Below are 21052 nucleotides of genomic sequence, written 5' to 3' on the forward strand. Positions count from 1 at the left end.
AACGAAGTCAAACAAATGCTGTAGATATATATTCCATTAAAGCTTAACTTTTTTCGTAATAAACGTCTTTTGTTACTCTCTTAAAAAATTGCGGCAAAACAGAATTCTGTAAGCAGAGTTGCGTCTGTTTCCTGTTGAACCAAGTTTGAACCAAGCCGTTTTAGACCCGGAGAGAAAATTTTGTATTTACCAATAATTGAACTTTAAAATCGGATTGGTTGCATAGAGATTGATTGAACCTAAACCTGAACCGACACATATTTAAAAAAAAATAATAAATTGGTTCGAATCCAATTTTTTTTATATTTCAAAAAAGTATTCCTTAAATCGCGAACTTTTTTGTTCACCGAAAGATAAAATTTAAGAAAATATTTTTGGCATTTTTTTTCAACATAAGTTCAAGTAAATTTCTAAGATTTTTATCCAGAAGCTTGTGGTTAATAGTTGGACTCTTTAGAACATTAAAAAAGTCACATTCGTATTTCAGAAGCAATAATATTTAAACCTGTAGCCAGAAAGCTGAGCCCTGACTATCTTCGCTTCTCTTTTCGGCCACATCAAGAACATAAATAAATTCAGTTTAGGGCATGCCAGCTTTGTGTTACATACATTTGCATAATGTTGTTATGCCCAGTTGGCGTATATTAATTGGTGCGTGGTATAAAAATCGTGGTGACAATTCAATTAAAATATTTTTGCATACAATTTCATGGCCTGCCAAAAGCCACTCGAGCAGCCGCAAATTGAAAATCCCGCCCAACGGACCGTAGGGCGCACGCCAGGGGCTGCGGGCAAGGGCATTGTCGATCTGTATATATACATACATCTATGTATGTGTGTCACAACCCATAGACGTCCGTGCGTATGATGGTTAAGTGACGAATCAGTATAAATGTGTTTGTATATATATTGTGTCTGTGTGAGTAAGTGCGTGAGTAGTAACTCGAATGCACAAGCGTTTGGGATGTAAACTATTCATATGTGGTACTGAAATTTCTGTAAAAGTTGAAAGTGATTTCCATCAAGTCAATAGAAGTTGCCATATTCACTGTCACGTTCGGCAAAATGTGTGGAAAAACGCTTGGCTTGGACCAAGGCGGTCGAATATATTTGTTTTGCACATACAACTTATTAGATATAGGTAAAAGGTGCGTTGTTCTAGTTATCATTTATGATGCACTCACCTGTTAATTCACACGTACGACTCCTTTATCGTCATCTAGCAGTAGGCGGGAGAGAAACTGTTATATAAACACTTTTCTGAAAGACAGAAAAAAAATATTGTTTACTAGATTAGGAACCCAGATTGCTTGCTAAAAAAATATGTGAGAATCGCGCGGTACTTTAAAGTACATTGCTTTTAAATTTATAGCGCTGCTTGCATATAACTTTGATTAAATTTGCTACATTCATGCATATATACACACAAACATACATACATACAAACATACATGCATACATAAATACATACATAAATACATACATACATACATACAAACATACATACATACATACATACATACATACATACATACATACATACATACATACATACATACATACATACATACATACATACATACATACAAACAAACAAACAAACATACATACATACATACATACATACATACATACATACATACATACATACATACATGCATACATACATACATATAAACAAACAAACATACAAACATATAAACATTACCAATTGTACAACCACATACCTTTATATGAACACAAAACTTTTTCCCACAAAAAAAAAATACCTGCCACGCTTACTTGAATTTATGAGAATCGAGGAGGAAGGCACCACCTTACAGCACGTTTCTTTTAAATTTACAGCGCTGCTTGAATTTAACTTCGTTTACATTTCCTTCATTCATGCCTACATACACACACACAAACACCCATTCTTACACACACATAAATACACATATATATATGTGCTATATGAAAGTCGCAAAGTCTGCTACTAAATTTAACTTTTTAAGGACTGTGAAAGAGTATTAAGCAGCCGCTTGCATTCAACTGCAATATTTTTACAAGTTTTTTTGTCGCACTTTTCTTCTGGCCTGCACTAGCGTCAATTTAGTTGTATAAATAATAACAATAAAAAAAGGACGTGCGTATTTTCGTGCAAGGCTCTCACAAATTGTCCACACGGCTGCCGTGTGTTTCGTGCGGTTCGTAATGTTCGCCTTTGGTTTTTTTTTTATTTTTTATTTTTAGATGTTGTCCTGTTTCTGTTTCTGTTCTGTGTCCAGCTAACTGCCCCCATTCGAGGCATTGTCGACTGTCAATGAATGTGCAATGGCAATGGCAACGGTAACGGCAACAACCGCAACAACAATAACAGCAGCAACAACAAGAACAGCAAGAACAACAACTGTATTTGTAACAACAATTTGCGGTTTCTGACAGTCCGTCAGACATTGTTGATAAACTGTTCGCCTCGTGTTTGGTTATTGTCGCCGTTCTTGTTATTGTTCCTAATGTCGCCGCTGTTGCTGTTGTTGCCATTGTTAGCTGTCTGCCACGTTTGCTCTTGGGCTGTTAGTGCAACATATTTGAGCTGGCGGCTTGCCATTTCAACCACTGTGGCACAACATACCTGGCAGCCGATGGGCTTCACAATGCATGCTATAAGTACGTGTACGCGCACTTGTCAATGCCATTTCCAGTACGCCGCCCAATTAATCAGACATTGCGTTATTTGAATATGCCTCAAAGGCCAATAAAAGTGCTCTTTATCGGTGTTTAATGTCCGATCTTTCAGAAAACACAAGTGCTTTTGTTGTTCTTTTGTGTGGCAATCGGAGGAAGGCATATCTAAAAATTGAATTATTTTGGATCTGTGTATACTACATGAAAGTCTACAGGCAAAATCTTGGTGACGAGTTCGACGGACATGATAAGGTCGTTTATATGGTTCATTTATCATCAACTCATTTCTGTTCCGACTAGTCTTACATCTCGTTAACCCTTCCGGGTCCTCTGTTTGATTACAGGGTATTCTGTCTCCAGTTTAGTCTTTAGGATATCAAATTGATGGGGCATATGAACATGGCCAGCTCGAGGCAATATCTATAATCCGCCAATTACCAAGAAAAAAAAACTTTACAGGATATTATGTTTAAAGTCTTCTAATCCTCGCATCAAATATCTATTCTTCATCATTTTGCAAGAATATATTCTTTCCTCATGTACTCTAAGGAGTTGCATCGGGATTCACGCGATTGAAAACCAATTTTCCTTGGAATTCCACCTGCATAAGCGGAAAATGAGTGAAAACCTCTGATATTCAACTTTTCAACTTCAAAGAACACCTATACAAAAAATATATATTGAGTAGACAAGACAGACAGAGAGCAACGTTGAGATGAATCAGTAGCTGTCCAATCCACACGCACAGACGGAAAATGAGGGAAAAACCAACATTTGGAGTGAAACATTTGGCTAGCAAAAGGCTGCTTTATACCAGCCAGTATTCGTGTAGTCCAAGGCTTCAACTTCTGTTGATCCTGAGAATGACTTGGCTGTGGAATATATATACATATGTATATACTCTAAGAATGTAGTCTAAGCATAGTTAAATACCTTTTCTACTAACGAGAAGAAGTCTTTGGCAGAGGTGCAAATGCCACGCCCAGGCTATTGTTGGTAGCATAATCTATGCATTGCATATGCATTCATGTGTGTGCGTGTGTATGTGGGTGTGTGTGTGTGTGGGTGATAAAGCTCAGTTGTCAGGTTGTAAAAGCCTTTTGTAAGTCAAAGTCGGTGCTCCGACACGCGCCACAGTACACCTGATGTAGCAAGCTTCTTATTTGTATACCCTGAATGCGTTAAAGGTGTTTAAAACGAGGGTATAATGGGTTTGTGCAAATGTATGTAACAGGCAGATCCCTTCAAGCAAACACACATATTTTTTCGGGCTGCACATTTAGCTGAGTCGAACCGGCCCATGTCCGTCTGTCTGTTGGTCGGTCAATCTCGGAAACTACAAAGGTAAAGGCTTCTAATATGAAAGCCATGCGCAAAACGAGTTTATCATTTTTTGTCGATAACTCCAACCATTTTCAAAGTATCGATAAATATCGATATCGAGCTCATCAAGAGTGCATTTCCTATGGGTAAGGGAATGAAGCTATAGAAAGAAGCTATAATATTTTTTAAAGGCAGCTCGGCGCTGGGTTTAGGGTATCTGCCAGCCATGCACGCCCGACTGGAGCACTTCTAGTTGATGTTGCTGTTGCAGCTGGGGCATGTTTTGTATTAGCCGCATTCGGGCTGGACGGTTCATGCAACTAGTTGCAACTGGCACAGTGTTTTGCGGGCCTCAATTGTGCGGCAGGTATTTCACGCCTTCCTGTTATACATTTTTGAAACGCACAATATCAAAATTTTGTTGTGCTCTGCGCGTAGTATGTGTGTCTGTTTGTGGCAGGCAGCATTGCATTTTAATAGTTTCGAGCTGCATTCGAACATGGCCCAAAACTGACTTTCGAATACCATTTGATGGAGCCGCACAGGTGTGGCTGGTGGGTTGGGGTTGTGCGAGAGGGGGGGGGGGGGGGCTGACTACAGAATAAACAATGCGAGTGGCCGCCGCAGTGTATATTTGATTATTTTTGTTGCGGCCACAGTCATTGTTGTTTTAATGGCCGCAAGCCATGTTCTGTGGCCAGACACACACACCCCCCTCCCCCAATTAACCCCCGTCCACCATGTCTCTTGGTCCTTTAATTATGGATCAACCTGCCCCGCAGTAGCAGCTGTCGAGCCCCAATCACACACTGCCCCCCGAATAGGACACGTAACATACCTGACGCCTGCATTAGTTAGTCCATATCTGGGACAATTCATTTTGTAGGAGCTTTTGATTACACTATTTCAGCCGAATGTCTGCATAATGAACTACATTCGAAAATAATCGAAATGCGCAAAACACAAAACAAAAAACATAACAAAACAACAACATTTGATTGAAAGCCTTGAAATTGCTGCACCCGAGGCCCACTTCTCGGCGTGGCGAGTCGGGCCTGCCTTGCATTATAAATGTGCATATAATTTGATCTGAAAATTTGATTCGTATTCTGTTTTTCATTCAATCAAAATTACAATGCATTCGGACTGTTGTTTTTGTTTTTTTTGTTTTTTTCAATAATTGCAATACGAGAGCTGTTTATTTCGCTGGTCTTCAATTTAATATACTAGTAGAGTTCTGAAGGACTTTTAATATTGACAGGTTTTTGCTGTCGTTCGAATTATTAAAGAAAAAATATATTGTATAATATATATTAAATAAAGCGCTCACAAAGCTTTTTTTCTCTATTTTAGCTAACAATGAATTTGAACGTAGATATTGAATCCGATAGAGAGAGTTTTCCACGCATTTTCTGACCTTGTTGGTGGGTCTTACCAAAAACATATATATTTCTAAACTTAAACCTTTCCAATAAGTCTAAAGGTTAGACGAAACTTAAACTTTCGCCCATAGAACCTTGAACAAATCCTATATTCACCCGGCGGCGTGGATTTTCTGAAAGCTGTGAAACCCAACTCTAGACCAATCAAATCACTTGGTAAAAAACAAAGCCAAGTATGCTCGGACGAGCATTGACTTGATATAAATATCTAAAAATTACATTTCCCTTAAATTCAAACAATTCGTGTGATTTTTGAAAGTGCAACTAGCTGCAGGGAGGGGAGGAGCTTGGGAGGCAACAAGCAGTTGCGTAGCGAGAAAGATGAATTTGCTTTGACAGCTTCGGATTTTGACATTTCAAGCATATTTCATTAATCAAGAGTCCTTGTGCAGGCAATGCCACACAAAAGCTGGACTTGATCGACTCGGAAATACCCTGTACAGAGCTCGCAATAAGACGCCGAAGCGTCTAATGGGATCTTAAAAAATAAAGAACTTATGTGATATATAAGTTCAATGTTGATTCGATGATCGCGGTCTCCTGTGCATGTCCACCTATTTTCCACACGTGCGGGTGAAAATATCCAAAAACGTCCGCTTTATCGTGAATTTACATGACTTTTTCTTAAAGTAGCTACAGTACAGTACAGCTGTCATGAGCTATGAGTCGAAAGTCAATTAATATATATATACAGTTTGCTTTGACTGATTGATTGATTGATTGATGGATTACATATATATATATATATATATATATATATAGGAGCTCAATATAAGGATTAGTAGCAACATGTCTTTAGTGAATTCTACCAAAGATCCTTGAATATGAGTTTGAATTTCCACACTTGCGAGTGGAATTACTTGTAAATTGAGTGCATTAAAATGTCGGATTTCCAGCTCTTATGATTTGGGCAGTGCGTAGCTCATCAATCAATACAGCAGTCAGTCAGTCAGACAGCTGGTCAATCTTGTGTTCACATTGATTTATCGCACCTTACTTTGTTTGTTATAGTTTGGTATACCCAAGTGCCAAATTTTGTTGCGTTTAGGGTATGCAGGGTATAATTACTCGATTGTAAGTATTCGTTCTCGAGTGACCAATCGAGTACAAGGGTATGCCGGAGTCCTTTGCCTCGGTAACAATTGTGTCTGGCTGTGGGTGTGTGTGTGTGTGTGTGTGTCTGTGTGTATGTGCGCGCATGTGTATGTGTGTGTGTGCGCTCTGATTGGACCCGAGTTGTATGGCTGCAATGCAAGTTAGTAAAGTATCTTGTGGATTAATTAATAATTTTCGAGAATATTTTGCACAGAAGCGTTTATTAAGCTGCAGCCCCACGCAAAATGCCCTTAATTGAGTAGGTGTGTGTGCGTCCAGGTGTGTGTGTGTGTGTGTGCGCGTGCAGGTGTGTGTGTAGATACGTTGCTTAGTTGCTATTTAATGAAGCTTGCATGCAATATGCATCGCTGCCGCCATTGTGATTGTTGCTGTTGATTGTTATTATTATTGTTTTGCTGCCCCTTCGATTGTCCCTAATCAGACTCGGCGGCATTCGAAATATAACCCAGTGGGGGAAACACATACAAATATTTAATGTGACATAAATGTACTGGAAACAGCATAAAGATGGTAGATGGCACTGATAAGGGGGTGGGGCGGGAGGGGGAGGAGCTTTGTAAAAGTGCGAGAACCAAGCACAAGCCAAATCCCCATTGAAACGAGCAACAGCTGCTGCTGAATGTGACAACCTTTGACCGTTGTTGTTGTTGTTGTTACTGTTTTTTTTTGTTGCAAGTTGCTGTTGTTAGTTGTTGTTGTTGTTGTTGCTGCTGTTGTCCAAACTACAATCGGGCCATCGTTGCGGCTGCTGCTGCTGCTGCTGCTGCTGCTACTGCAAAAAGCATTCGCTTTTTCCGTCCATCTTCAATTTTTTTTCCCTGTTGCACAATGCGGCTTGTGGCTGATGGCGTCTCAGTTGCTGCAGCTGCTCAGTTGCCTGGGAGACTCGGCTCTGTTCTTGTCCTAGCCAGGCCTGGCAACGGACCGAGCCGGAAAAGCGTCGGGCAAGCAGCGCTGCGTGGAAACTGCAACGCCAGCCAAAGTTCAATTGCTGTCATGCTTTTGTTACCCTGTTCATACAGCGTCAAAGAGTATATTGTGCGGCCCCTACAGCTGGGGGCGTGGCACACACACACACACACACACACACACACACACACACACATGTCACATTTGGACTTTTGCCGAGTTACTAGCTGACCCTCCTTGCTAGCTGTTTGGCAATAGAGTATTGCGGAGTCGGTCATTCAGACTCCGATTTGACTTATTTAAGGTTAGTTTCAGTCAGATAATCCTTTTTTTATACTTATCTCTCCTGCCCGTCACATGCTTTAGTTTGGCTCATGTGCCTGCTTCTCGTCCTGTTCCATTCATCAAGACCGAATTGAATTTGTACAGCAGAAATTCGTATTAAATGTTCTACGGTTGTCATCATATTCCCTTAAGCCCAGTGGAGAAAGGCTATTAGACTCCAGATAAAATTTCTGCCCCTTCAAACGGAGAATTGACTTGGCTGGGCTACTGAACTTGTCCGTTCCATTACCACGTTATTAGACTCCTCCTAATGATCCTTCGCGCGGACTTTCATAAGCATTACAGGGTATTCGGCTCGGCTTCCAATTTGATAAAACTATTAAATATGTAAAAAATCGAATTCGAATCAATGCTAGAAATAACCAACCAAAGACTCTGATTGGCTCGGACCTTGGTTTACTTTTATATCAAAATATAATTAACTGAATTTCAGGATCAGCATCAGGACAACAGGCTGAATCCAAGCAGCCAAGTCTGTCCGTCAAATGCGCAGATTTAGGAGGATAATGGTATTTTGTATTCGTAAAATATCCTGTTTTCCCAAAGCGGGATATGTATCGATATCGATCGGGGATATTCTCATAAATAAATTTTAAAATTAAATATCATTTTCTCCCAAAAAACCAGATCACAGAAGATTTCACTTTTGAATACTTTTCCCCATTCTTATATCCGGACGGGATGAATATTGGGATAAATATTGATATCCACATCTTGAGAAATTCAGATAAATAAAAATTTCCCTTTTCAATACCGAAAACTAGTAAAAAGCGTTGTTTTATATGTGCATGTATTCACCTAAATTTAAGGTACAGGGTATCGCATATAGGTGGCTAAAGGGTTTTCCCGACAAGGGATATGTGTATATCGACATCCAAGTTTTTTTCTTTTGATAAAATATTCTTTTCTCCCAAAATACATATCAAAGAAGATGCCACTTTTGAAAACCTTTCCCATTCTTACTACGAATACTAAAAAAAACGTTATATTATATATGCTTCCATTCATTTAAAATAAACGTACAGGGTATCCCTCAGTGTTTTTCTTTTGAAACCGAAATCCCATTTGAAAAGATCTCATTTGAAGCATGGCTCAAAACCAAAGCTGCAGTTGGGATTCTCACTCCGTTCGCATTTGAGTTAAATTCTGCGATCCTGAGTACATTTTTTGATATGCCCCAATGAGGCAGTACCAGACATTCTCATCCCCATCCTCTCACAATCGAGTTCGAGCTCGTTCTTGGACGTCGCAACAACTTCCTTGGCCGTAAGACAACGGAAGTCGCACGCACGGCAAACGGATATGAGCCAAAAGGCTGCCAAACATGGAGTCCGAAACGTATTTAAAGCACTCAAATCTAATCCACTCACGCTCGCAATTGCATTGCTGCTCATTTAAACGCTCAAATGCTGCTGTTGCTCGCTCTCATTGGCGTTGCGCTTGCATAGCGAGAATATGGGGAAATTTTATGTGCTCGAGCTACAACACAGCGACACGTTGCCAAAAATATAACAGCTTCAAATAGCTCAAAAGGCATCGCGTGCAGCGCTCGGCTTTGAGTTCGGACGCCGCTCGTGCCTCGGCTCGGCGATGCTGTGCTCGTGGCTCGCGCCTGGCGACGATTCTGGGCTATGGCCGCCACTGACTGAGTCATTGTGTCAACGCAGGCAACCGATGCGGACGCGACAAGCGGTACATTTCGCTCTGTCGTGTAGCAGCTGCGCGGCCACAGCTTTAGTAAGCGTCGAGTTCGCCACGTGTACGGACACGAAGAAACATGTAGCGCGCGGCGTGTCGGAATTGTGTGCGTTTCTTTTGAGAGGAATGTCGCGTGTGCGCGACGAAATTAAAAGTGCGACAAAGTAAAATACAGCCAAAATAACTAAATAATATAAATTATTTTATTATTTTCATATTTTTTTTGTATGTTTGTGTCTGTGCTGTGTCATGTATTGAGAGATATGTATATGCAAGTGTGTGTCACTGTCGGCGACTCAATGCCGTTAGCCGGCAACTGAGTGCGCGCCAAAAAAAGTGCAGATCGAATTTAAAAGAGCGCACATGTTCGCCACGTCAATAAAAACAGCAACAACAACAACAACTATTAATAACTACAAAAGACAACAACAAGAAGCAGAAGAAGAGCCCCTGCAAGGCAATTACAGTTAGAAATTGGCCAAAGCAAACGGCAAAGACAAAAACCATTTGAATACAGTGAAGCACCGTTAAAAAATAGAAAGTGCATGCGTGCATGTGTTTATATACATGTATGTATAACAAAATTAATTTACTAAGTACACACATACATACATATACACATATGTATATGAAATGGGTTTTTGGTTTGAAATGTTAATTAAGTTGATTTTAGCATAGAATTTTATTTCTTTAAAGTTAAGCTGAGATTATTTTTATATAGCACTCTAAAGTCTCTAAAATCGATTCGGTTTTGTGATTTCTTTATTGGAAGTTTCCAGTCTTCTAGGAATTTGAATATCCGATCGAACAGAAATGTCCCTTTAAAGGAAATTAGGACATTTTCTTAAATTAATTACATTTTTAACATATTCAACTTTTGAAATACTTGTGGGAAAGGGTATTTAATCATCGGCCTAACTATGCTGCCTATTTAACATTTATATATATTTTATGTTGAAGTTTTTGGCAGCTATTGTGACTGCACTCAAATGGAAGTCAGACACACACACATGCATACGTACGCAAACAATATAAAAAAGTTCTGTCGTATATATATATAGGTACATGCATACGCCAATACATTCATACACACACATACTCATAAATATATGTACAACTTGAGCCACTTAGCGAATTGGCAGACATATTTTTAGCCATAGCCCAAAAGTAAAAAGCAAACGCAGCCAAAAGACGACCACAACAAGAGCAACAAAAACAGCTGAGCATAGAGAGGACAGCAGCTGAAGAGGTACATATATAGGAAGAGGTAGAGGTAGAAGCAGCAGACGCAGCTGCCGCTGCCTCTGCCGCCGCCTACTGAGCATAAAAATTCATTAATAAAAACAACAGCAAAAATTAAACAGATGCCATCAACTTCTGCTGCTGCCCGCTCGCGCGTCCCCCTCACGCTCACTTCGCCGCTTAACTACACACATTCTTCTTCCTTCTTCTGCTTTTCCTGTTCCACTTCCCTATGCAGCAAACAACACAAGGCACAAGGCAGCGCAGCACAGCTGCTCTCACAAAAATTATGATGCTGCATGTATTTGTTTGTGTGTGTGTGTACGTACATTTGTTATTGTTATTATTTGTTTGCTTGTTGTTGTTGTTGCTGCCCATGCCAATAAGAACAGGCAACAACAAAAAACAACATATTGATAACGGCAACTTTGACGAAGGTTTCTCTCTGCCCACTCTACTGGCATTCTTCTCGCACACACTCTATTCCCCATATTTGCCGCATTTTCTTTTCGCCGCAAACTTTGCATTATGGACGTGTACAATTTTGCGTGTTGTTGTCTCGTCTGCCGAATGTAGCTCAAGGCTAACACGCACAGCGCTGCGTCGTCTCATGTCTTATGTCGCATGTTGTTTTCATTTGCCTTTATACCCTGCAGCCACGAAAGGGCAACATATGGTATGCACAACGAGCACTAAATACAAAACTCCACAAGCTTCAAATTGATAAATATCCCAATATTAATGCTCAGCGATCGGTTTATAAATTGATTGCATTAGTTGTTCGTTTGCGTCGGGAAATTTATGCGTGAAAAACCAGCTTCACAAGCAGTTCCCAATTAAGAATTGTCTCGCTTTTATGCATCCAAAAATTTTTGTGTTTCTTCTTTTAGTTTTAATTCATCTTTCATCTTAATAATAGTAATGGGAATAAATGGAAATCTAACAGATTTGCATAGACAAATTAGTGATCAAGGGAAATAGCCGATTCAGAAAAAAGGGATACATATTTATATAAAATTTCTTAAGCTTAGACTCGGTTTAGATATTAAGTATATAGAATTTGATTCAAATAGATATATGCTTGCACAAAGTTTATTAAAAGTTGTTAAAGCCAAGCTGTGCCTCATGCGATTATTTAAGAGTACTCGGAAGATAGTTACAGTTCGTAGCCGCCATTTTGTATTTTCGTGCTTGACCGCTAGAACTTTTTACGCTTCGAAAAACAGTTTTATTTTATATTTTTTTACCGATTACGCTGGTAATTTTATTGCGCTGAAGTCCAACGCAAAGCAACTTGGGCCAAAATTGGCCAGCGGTTGAAATATTTGCAGCTATTTATGTAAATTCTTGACCTACATTGGCCAAAAACTGTACAAGAAAAGTGAACAAAATTGAGAAAATCATCAAATTGGGTTGGGTTGGACATGCAGATACTTGTAATACAATGCAAATGTTTGGACAAAGGCAAACTAAAATAATAAATATCAAGTTTGCAACAAGTTTATAAAGCAAATCAACAAGAATTTGGGCGTCAAAATTGATTACAATGCCGCAGGGCAACGACAGGGGGGTTAGGGGGAAACTGTTAATAGTTTGCTCTTTAATGCCCGATTGTTAACGGTAGATAAGGCCGTGTTTCATATTAAAATAGGGCAAATGATGCACTTAAATGAGCTGCATTCGATCGATTTAATTAAGTCAATGCTTGTGTCTAATGAACTGTTGATTTATTCGATTTTGCTTAAATCGATTGTAAAAAATAACCGACATTTTAAAATTATTTCCTTAAAGAGATTGCATTCCAAGCATGTCAAAAGATTGCGTTAAGGCCAATTTTATTATCGATAAATATATATAATGTTATAAATATACAAATACAAACATAATATGAATATATAATATGATAAATAAACAAGTAAGAGGGCTCTAGCCGGGAGTGTCCGACTAGGGGATACCCTGACCCTTCTTCTACCAATACCACATGCAGCTATCGCTAGGTGGAAGGGGAGGCTAATGAAAGATACTTCATCTGTTTATAGTATTCTAGAAGCTACATGCCAAATTTTGTGACTCTAGCTCTTATAACCCAATAGATTTGCTCAGAAAATAGGCTTTCGTTATCGATTTTTTTCAATTGCTTGGAAACGGGGCAAATTATCGATTTTCGGAAACAAACTCGTACCGCGCGGGCTCTAAAATTTCAGTCTCTAGCTCTTATAGGTTCTTAGATCGACGTTTTCATACATAGGGACGGACGGACAGATGGACATGTCTAGAACGTCTCGGCTATTGATGCTGATCAAGAATATATACACTTATGAGCTCGGAGATGCTTCCTTCTGCCTATTACATACATTTGCACAAAACATTATACCCTTATATAATTAAAATTTGTTTTGGTATATAAACAAATTAACAAATATATTAAAAATATATAACATAGTAATGTTATATATTATAGTGCATAAATAAATATACAAATCCATAAATTAAAAGAAAAAGATTAATAATTGCGTCTGAGTAAATCTTATTGAACTTCTCGACCATCAACTGCCGCAAATTGAAAAATCGTTTTATTATTTTGCCTAACAGACAAAATACTCTTCAAAAAATTCACCTAGAAAGAGATAGAGGAGGTGAGAGAGCGAGAGAGACAGCAGATATCGAGCGTGGTTTTCAGACTTGTGACCATGCATATTCTGGCATGAATTCGTTCTTCTTCTTATACAAATTACAATCTCTGCCCAGTTTTGCATTTGCAGAGCGCATCTTCGGTTTGTTGTGCACCAATTTTGCAATTGCCACAGATATGAAAACCACTGCAAAGTGGCAAAGATAAAAATACGCACACACATTTCGTATCTGCTAGGTATATAGATATAGATGTGTGCCTGTATGTGTGTGCGTGTGCGTGTGCGTGTGTGTGTGTGTGTGTGTGTGTGTAAGACAGCAATTTAATTTCATTATTACGCAAAAGCAAAATAATATGAAAAGAACCTAAAGAAAAACCAGAAGACACACAAAAAAAAAGAAGACTCGTTGGCTAAAAAGTGAAAGCTTTTGAATTTTGCCCAGCCGCAGCTCCGCTCGCCCCCCTCGCCCAGCTCTGCCACGCGGTTCATCTCGGCTGCTCTCAGCTCTTGATGCGTTGATTTCTTGTTCCCGTTTTTACTTATGGAAATTTCATTTTGGTTTTCCATTTTCATGCACCGAAGCAAACGCACTTTTTTTTTACCGGCATTCCTTATTTTCCTCTTTTTTTTGTTACTTTTTGGTAAGTTTTCTACTTTTTCTACTTATGGCTTTTCATTTTTTTTTTTTTTATTGTAACGAAAGCGTTTAAAAAGCCGCCAGCAACTCGAACGATAATCACCAAAAATCCAAACAGACGCAAGTGCAACTGGGTGGGGTGAGTGGGCACAAAGAAAATGAATCCTTTGTGAACGGCTACTACCCGTCTTCATTCCCATTTCCACTTCCATCTCCATTCCCATTCCCGTCTCCATTCCCATGCCCATTTTCGTCTCCGTTTCCATTCTCATTTCCATAGCAATTTTCATTCTCATTCAGTTTGCAATTTGTTAAGTCGTCTGGTAAATTTATGACATTTATTGAAATCCTTTTTGTGTTCGTTCATTTAAGTTGCACCACTTCTGCCCCGCCGTTGCAGTACCCTCGCCCTCTCCGGCACGCCAACCAACCACCGCGGCAACGGCTCATTGAAGAATTTCGACGTAGCCGCAATTAGTTTTATATGCCGCGGCAATTTCTCTGCAATTTGCGCAATGCCTCAAACAGCTTTTGGCCACAAAAAACCGCAAACGAAGGAACCTGTTGAACATATGAAACGAACTTGCTTCCACTTTGTTTCTTCCCTAGCCATGCGAGAAGTGCTCTAAGAGATTTTGTCCTGATCAAGAACACATTTTCGTACCAATAAACTCATCACGATAGTCCCAAATTAAAGAATGTAAAGCTGTCTTTTGACATTATTTTGTATGACTAATGCTAATGCTAAGGATAATGATAATTATAGTGATAACGCTCATGCTCATGCTCATGGTAATGCTAATGCTAATGCTAATGCTAATGCTAATGCTAATGCTAATTCTAATGCTTATGCTTATGCTAATGCTAATGCTAATGCTAATGCTAATGCTAATGCTAATGCTAATGCTAATGCAAATGCTAATGCTAATGCTAATGCTAATTCTAATGCTAATGCTAATGCTAATGCTAATGCTAATGCTGTGTCTAATGCTAATGGTAATGGTAATGCTAATGCTAATGCTAATGCTAACGCTAATGCTAATGCTAATTATTATTATTATTATTATTATTATTATTATTATTATTATTATTATTTTTATTAATATTATTAATATTATTAATATTATTAATATTATTAATATTATTAATATTATTATTATTATTATTATTATTATTATTATTATTCTTATTATTATTATTATTTTTTTTTTTTTATTATTATTATTATGATAATGATTATGATTATGAATATGATTATGATAATGTTTATAATGATGATACTGATACTGACATTGATTATAATGATTATGATTATGAATATGATTATGATAATGTTTATAATGATGATACTGATATTAATAATGATAATGATAAAGCTCATGCTCATGCTAATGCTAATGCTAATGCTAATGCTAATGCTAATGCTAATGCTAATGCTAATGCTAATGCTAATGCTAATGCTAATGCTAATGCTAATGCTAATGCTAATGCTAATGCTAATGCTAATGCTAATGCTAATGCTAATGCTAATGCTAATGCTAATGCTAATGCTAATGCTAATGCTAATGCTAATGCTAATTCTAATGCTAATGCTAATGCTAATTCTAATGCTAATGCTAATGCTAATGCTAATGATAATGCTAATGCTAATGCTAATGCTAATGCCAATGCTAATGCTAATGCCAATGCTAATGCTAATGCTAATGATAATGCTAATGCTAATTATTATTATTATTATTATTAATATTATTATTATTATTATTATTAATATTATTAATATTATTATTATTATTATTATTATTATTTTTTTTTTTTTATTATTATTTTGATTATGATTATGATTATGATTATAATTATGATTATGATTATGATTATGATTATGATTATGATTATGATTATGATTATGATTATGATTATGATTATGATTATGATTATGATTATGATTATGATTATGATTATGATTATGATTATGATTATGATTATGATTATGATTATGATTATGATTTTGATTATGATTATGATTATGCTTATGATTATGATTATGATTATGATTAAGATTATGATTATGATTATGATTATGATTATGATTATGATTATGATTATGATTATGATTATGATTATGATTATGATTATGATTATGATTATGATTATGATTATGATTATGATTATGATTATGATTATGATTATGATGATGAGACTGATACTGATATTGATAATGATTATGATTATGATTATGATTATGATTATGATAATGATAATGATAATGATAATGATAATGATAATGATAATGCTAATTCTAATGCTAATGCTAATGCTAATGATAATGATAATGATAATGCTCATGCTCATGCTCATGCTCATGCTCATGCTAATGCTAATGCTAATGCTAATGCTAATGCTAATGCTTATGCTAATGCTAATGCTAATGCTAATGCTAATGCTAATGCTAATGCTAATGCTACTGCTAATGCTAATGCTAATGATAATGCTAATGCTAATGCTAATTATGATTATGATTATGGTTTTGATTATGGTTTTGATTATGATTATGATTATGATTATGATTATGATTATGATTATGATTATGATTATGATTATGATTATGATTATGATTATGATTATGATTATGATTATGATTATGATTATGATTATGATTATGATTATGATTATGATTATGATTATGATTATGATTATGATTATGATTATGATTATGATTATGATTATGATTATGATTATGATTATGATTATGATTATGATTATGATTATGGTTATGATTATGATTATGATTATGATTATGATTATGATTATGATTATGATTATGATTATGATTATGATTATGATTATGATTATGATTTTGATTATGATTACGATTATGATTATGAATATGAATATGAATATGAATATGAATATGATTATATATATGATTAGATATAAATATTATATATGATTATGATCATAATTAAAATAATAAATATAATAAAAATTATAATAAAAATTATAATAATAATTATAATAATAATAGCAATAGTAATAATAATAATAATTATAATAATAATAATAATTATATTGAAATATAATAATATCAATAATAACGAAAGTATTAATTATAGAATATATTACTTGAATATAATAAATTTAAGAATTTTATAAATAAAATTAAATTGAAATACATAGAAATAATACCTCGCAGGAAAGTCTTTAAGCTCTAATTGGCACATTTATATATTATATATATGTAATAAACATACATACAGACATACAATTTGCCCAAGCTTAAATTTGTATTAATAAGGGGCAACTGCAACTCTATAAAGGGCAAATAAAAGCAATCAATATGGAGGGACAGAGAAGCCTGCATATATTTTATACCCAATTTATCATATCCATTCGCAATAAAGATTCCATTTGTATTGGGCGGCTGCCGAAACAGGCTGTTGCTCTGCGGCATTTCGTGCTGTTTATCTTATTTTCCTCTTTTTTTTCATTTTATTTTATTTTTATTGTAAAAAGCAAATGTGTTAAGCGAGGAAAATGCGTTGTTAACTCAATTACGTGTGCACAAGCGCAGGTTCGTTATCAGCCATTTTCATGGGTTTTCCATATTCTGTTCTATGCGCCTGATCTGTAAGTTCACGAATGCCAAAGTGCTCGCTACATGCCCTAATCAAATCAGACAGTAATTTTTATATTGATGAGATAAATTATATTTGCCAGTACGTCGATTCTAGTGAGCTCTCGAGCTGCGAATCCCAGCTATATATAAAGAAAGCTGTCTGAGAGAATGCAACACTATTTGCTGTCCAACTTAAGTCTATGCAAATCGCAGAGAAAGGCGGTATTTACTTTAAGTCCTGTAGAAAGGCACAAAGAACGTTTGCTTGAATTTAATAGAATAAATATTGATAGGATACAAGGTATTTGCCAATACGTAAATTCGAGTGAGCTCCCGAGCTGCGAATCCCAGCTATATTGACAGAAACTTGTCTAAGAGGATAGAAATGAGAGAGCATCCAAAAAAAAATAGACTCACATTTTGTATTCCCCATTAAACTGTAGTAGAAATGAGATAAAAAAGCCAAACTGCCTGCTACCTAACTTGAGTACATGAAAATCGCATAGAAAGGCGATACTTTCTTGAAATACTGTAGAAAGACGAAAACAACGGTTGTTCGAAAACTACAACCTCTAAAAAGTCAAGTTCTATTACAATTAAATCCTTATGCTAAACACAAAACGCAAAGTTCTGCATCTTTCAAGATGACAACCTCTCACGATAAAGCCAAGAATAAGACTTTTTCGAGACTTAAGAGAAAAATATTAATAAAATCGAAAGTAATAATAATAAATCAGTTAAAATAATATATATGTATGTTAGATTTACAAGTATCTTATGGATATTACGTATACGGCTGAATCAAGTCAAAAGGTATTGCCCCATACAAATAAAATAATTTTTAAAATGAAAATAAAAAGAAAGTAGAGCATATCCCATGCTTAATAAACTTCTCATTTCACAATTTTGTCTGACAAACTCCGTAAGATTTCCCCCTCTGATTTTCAGTTTAAAAATTACGCATACGCTTTGTTGTCGCGACCCCTGAGTTAGCTGCAGGCGAATCAGCAGCTAAATTAGCCAAATATAAACACAAATCAATTACTGTGTGCATGTGCGTGTGTGTGTGTTTGTGCGTAAGTATGTTTAGCTAGCTGTTCATGATTAAAGTTAGCGTTGTCGCCTTGTCGCTGCTCACCGTCGACGTCGCTGTCGACGTCTGCAGCAACCTTCGTCTGCTCGGCGGCAGCAAACTAAAAGTATTTGGTTCAAGTGCCAAATGAAATATTGACTAGGCAACGCCAATCGCCGCAAGAGACGCAGCGACGCGACGCGCCGCAACGCGACGCTCAAACTTTTAGCATATGGCGCGCGTGTCTGCAACGCTGTGTGTGTGTGTGTGTGTGTGTGTGTGCGAGTGTGCGTACGTGTGTGTGTGTTTGTCGTGCGTTCGCTGCACGACAAGCGCCTGCCTGTTCTCTATATATACACACTTTTATATTGTTTCTCTTAAATAATAATAATAATAATAATAATAATAACAATAATAACAGGGCAAATATTTTTGTCTTCCTCTCAATCTTCGCGCGCATCTCTCCGCCGTGTGCTGTGCTGATGGGTTCTGCTTCTTGTTGTTGCTGTTGTTGGCGGCGACAACTACACAAAATTCAAGATGGCAAAAGTTTATATTTATGTTTGCGAAGATTAAATACCCTTGCATACATATTCTTTAAAATATATATACTCTATAAATACACAATCAAAGAATCGAACAGACGTGCATAGCTGATAATTACTGTAAATGCCAGCCGTGCGGTACACATTGCCTGACAATATTGTAGTATGCTGTCTTAGGGTATAACAAGGCATGTCGACGATTACGCCCCTGTCCATCTTTTTGGCTTGTTCCCTGCGCCCCTCGGCCTGTCCCTGTGCTGTACTCTTTCTCTTTCTCTCTGTCGCTCTTGATGCTGTGGGACGGCCTCGGCGTCAGCTTTTTTCTTCTAATAATAAATTGCCAAAGAATTTATATGTACTTGTGAGTTTGGCTACAGAACAAGAGCAAGAACAACCGTTGGTACATACTTGTTGCTGTTGTTGCTGTTGCTTTTATATCATTTTTATTTATTATGCTTTTCCTGCTTTGCGCTTAGTTTCGTTTCTTAGTTTCTTTGGCCGCTGCTTTTGAAGGTGTAAAACAAATTTTTTTTTCACTTTCACTTTTATCGCTCGCCCTTTATGTCAGCCTTTATACCCCCGCCCCCATGCCCAGCCCACCGCCGGCAGGGTCTATTCTTGGCGGCCGTTGCGTTTGGGCGCTCTTGAAAAACCACTTAAGATCTCAGCGCCTTTCAATTTCAGCGATGACACAAAACTTGCCACCGTTCGCTGAATGCTTAGCATGAGCTTTAACATAGTCAAATGGGAGTGCGATTTCTTTAGCTGTGTGAAGAAGCACCCACACACACACACACACACACACACACACACATTGTCAAGGTTAGGCACAGTGGGTGCACGCACTTGTTGTTGGTCGAACAGTGGGCTAATAGTTATATCTAAGGATCCATAGTCTTCAAGCTATGAAGACTGAATGCAAAAAAGGTAACTTTTCCTTCTACGTTCTAAAGTGAGAAACTAAAACTAATGAAATATTCTATATTTGACTCCTTATTTGGGTAGAAATGTGCTATTAGAACACGATTTACGTACTAATACAAATAAGACACGTAAATGTACAAGTTTTTAATTGCAAAACATCAAAAATATCTGTTTTTTACTCTAGAACAGCCACAATGGGCGTAGACACCCAAAATTCTGTTGCCCACACCTAACACCCTTAAAGGAATTTACAAATATTTTATTTACTTGCAATATTGCCGCCTTATATCTAAAAACTTGGTTTAAGGTACCATTTTAGTGTTAAAAGTGTTAAAAATAAAAATAACTATTGTGAACCAGCTTCTCTAACGCAGGAACTGCCCCTTATAGTAACATTTTATCATTCCGTAAACGGCTGCATATCGATAAGTCATCGATAACAGTGTTGATTAAAGCTAATCTTAATTATTAATATTGCATATGCTTAATATTATAACCCTTTCTATTATTGCACTTTTCAAATATTCTTAAGGTTTATTGAAGCTTTGCTAGCTCATTAATTTTTCTCAATATCTTAGTTACTTTTCAATTAGACTTTACCCATAATTTCGATTTCTTTTCCAATTTACTATGTTATATACTTTGATTTTGTTTCAATCTGAACTGAATGCCCAATTCTCATGCTTATCGAAGCTAAGCTATATCCCAATCTTTGCCCCACTGTGCGCGTGTTTTGCTTCACTGTTTAAGTTTTTGTTTTTGCACTGATTCGGAAGTAGTTCAGCTGGTTATGGTTGGTTTTAATTGAGTTCATCTGTTAGACTCTGCAAGCATATTTTGAAAAAGTGCGCAAAAAAACAAGGAAAAAAAAAAGAACTTGAAATAA

At 36.8% G+C, this 21052-nt stretch overlaps 1 protein-coding gene across 2 annotated transcripts in view; it reads left to right on the plus strand.

Annotated features, from left to right (window-relative positions):
• The first annotated feature begins 9470 nt into the window (after nt 1-9470).
• Neto (Neuropilin and tolloid-like) overlaps nt 9471-21052 on the plus strand; it is a 94948-nt gene continuing 83366 nt past the window's right edge. For both annotated transcript variants that reach the window (XR_010436063.1, XM_064681000.1), the window contains exon 1: nt 9471-10069. The gene's annotated coding sequence lies outside the window, so the exon portion shown is untranslated. The remainder of the gene's footprint in view (nt 10070-21052) is intronic.

Source organism: Drosophila montana, unplaced genomic scaffold (genome assembly GCF_035044405.1).
Source record: "Drosophila montana isolate Dmon_TW-CO22-7 unplaced genomic scaffold, ASM3504440v1 contig_2178_1, whole genome shotgun sequence".
Lineage (NCBI taxonomy): Eukaryota > Metazoa > Arthropoda > Insecta > Diptera > Drosophilidae > Drosophila > Drosophila montana.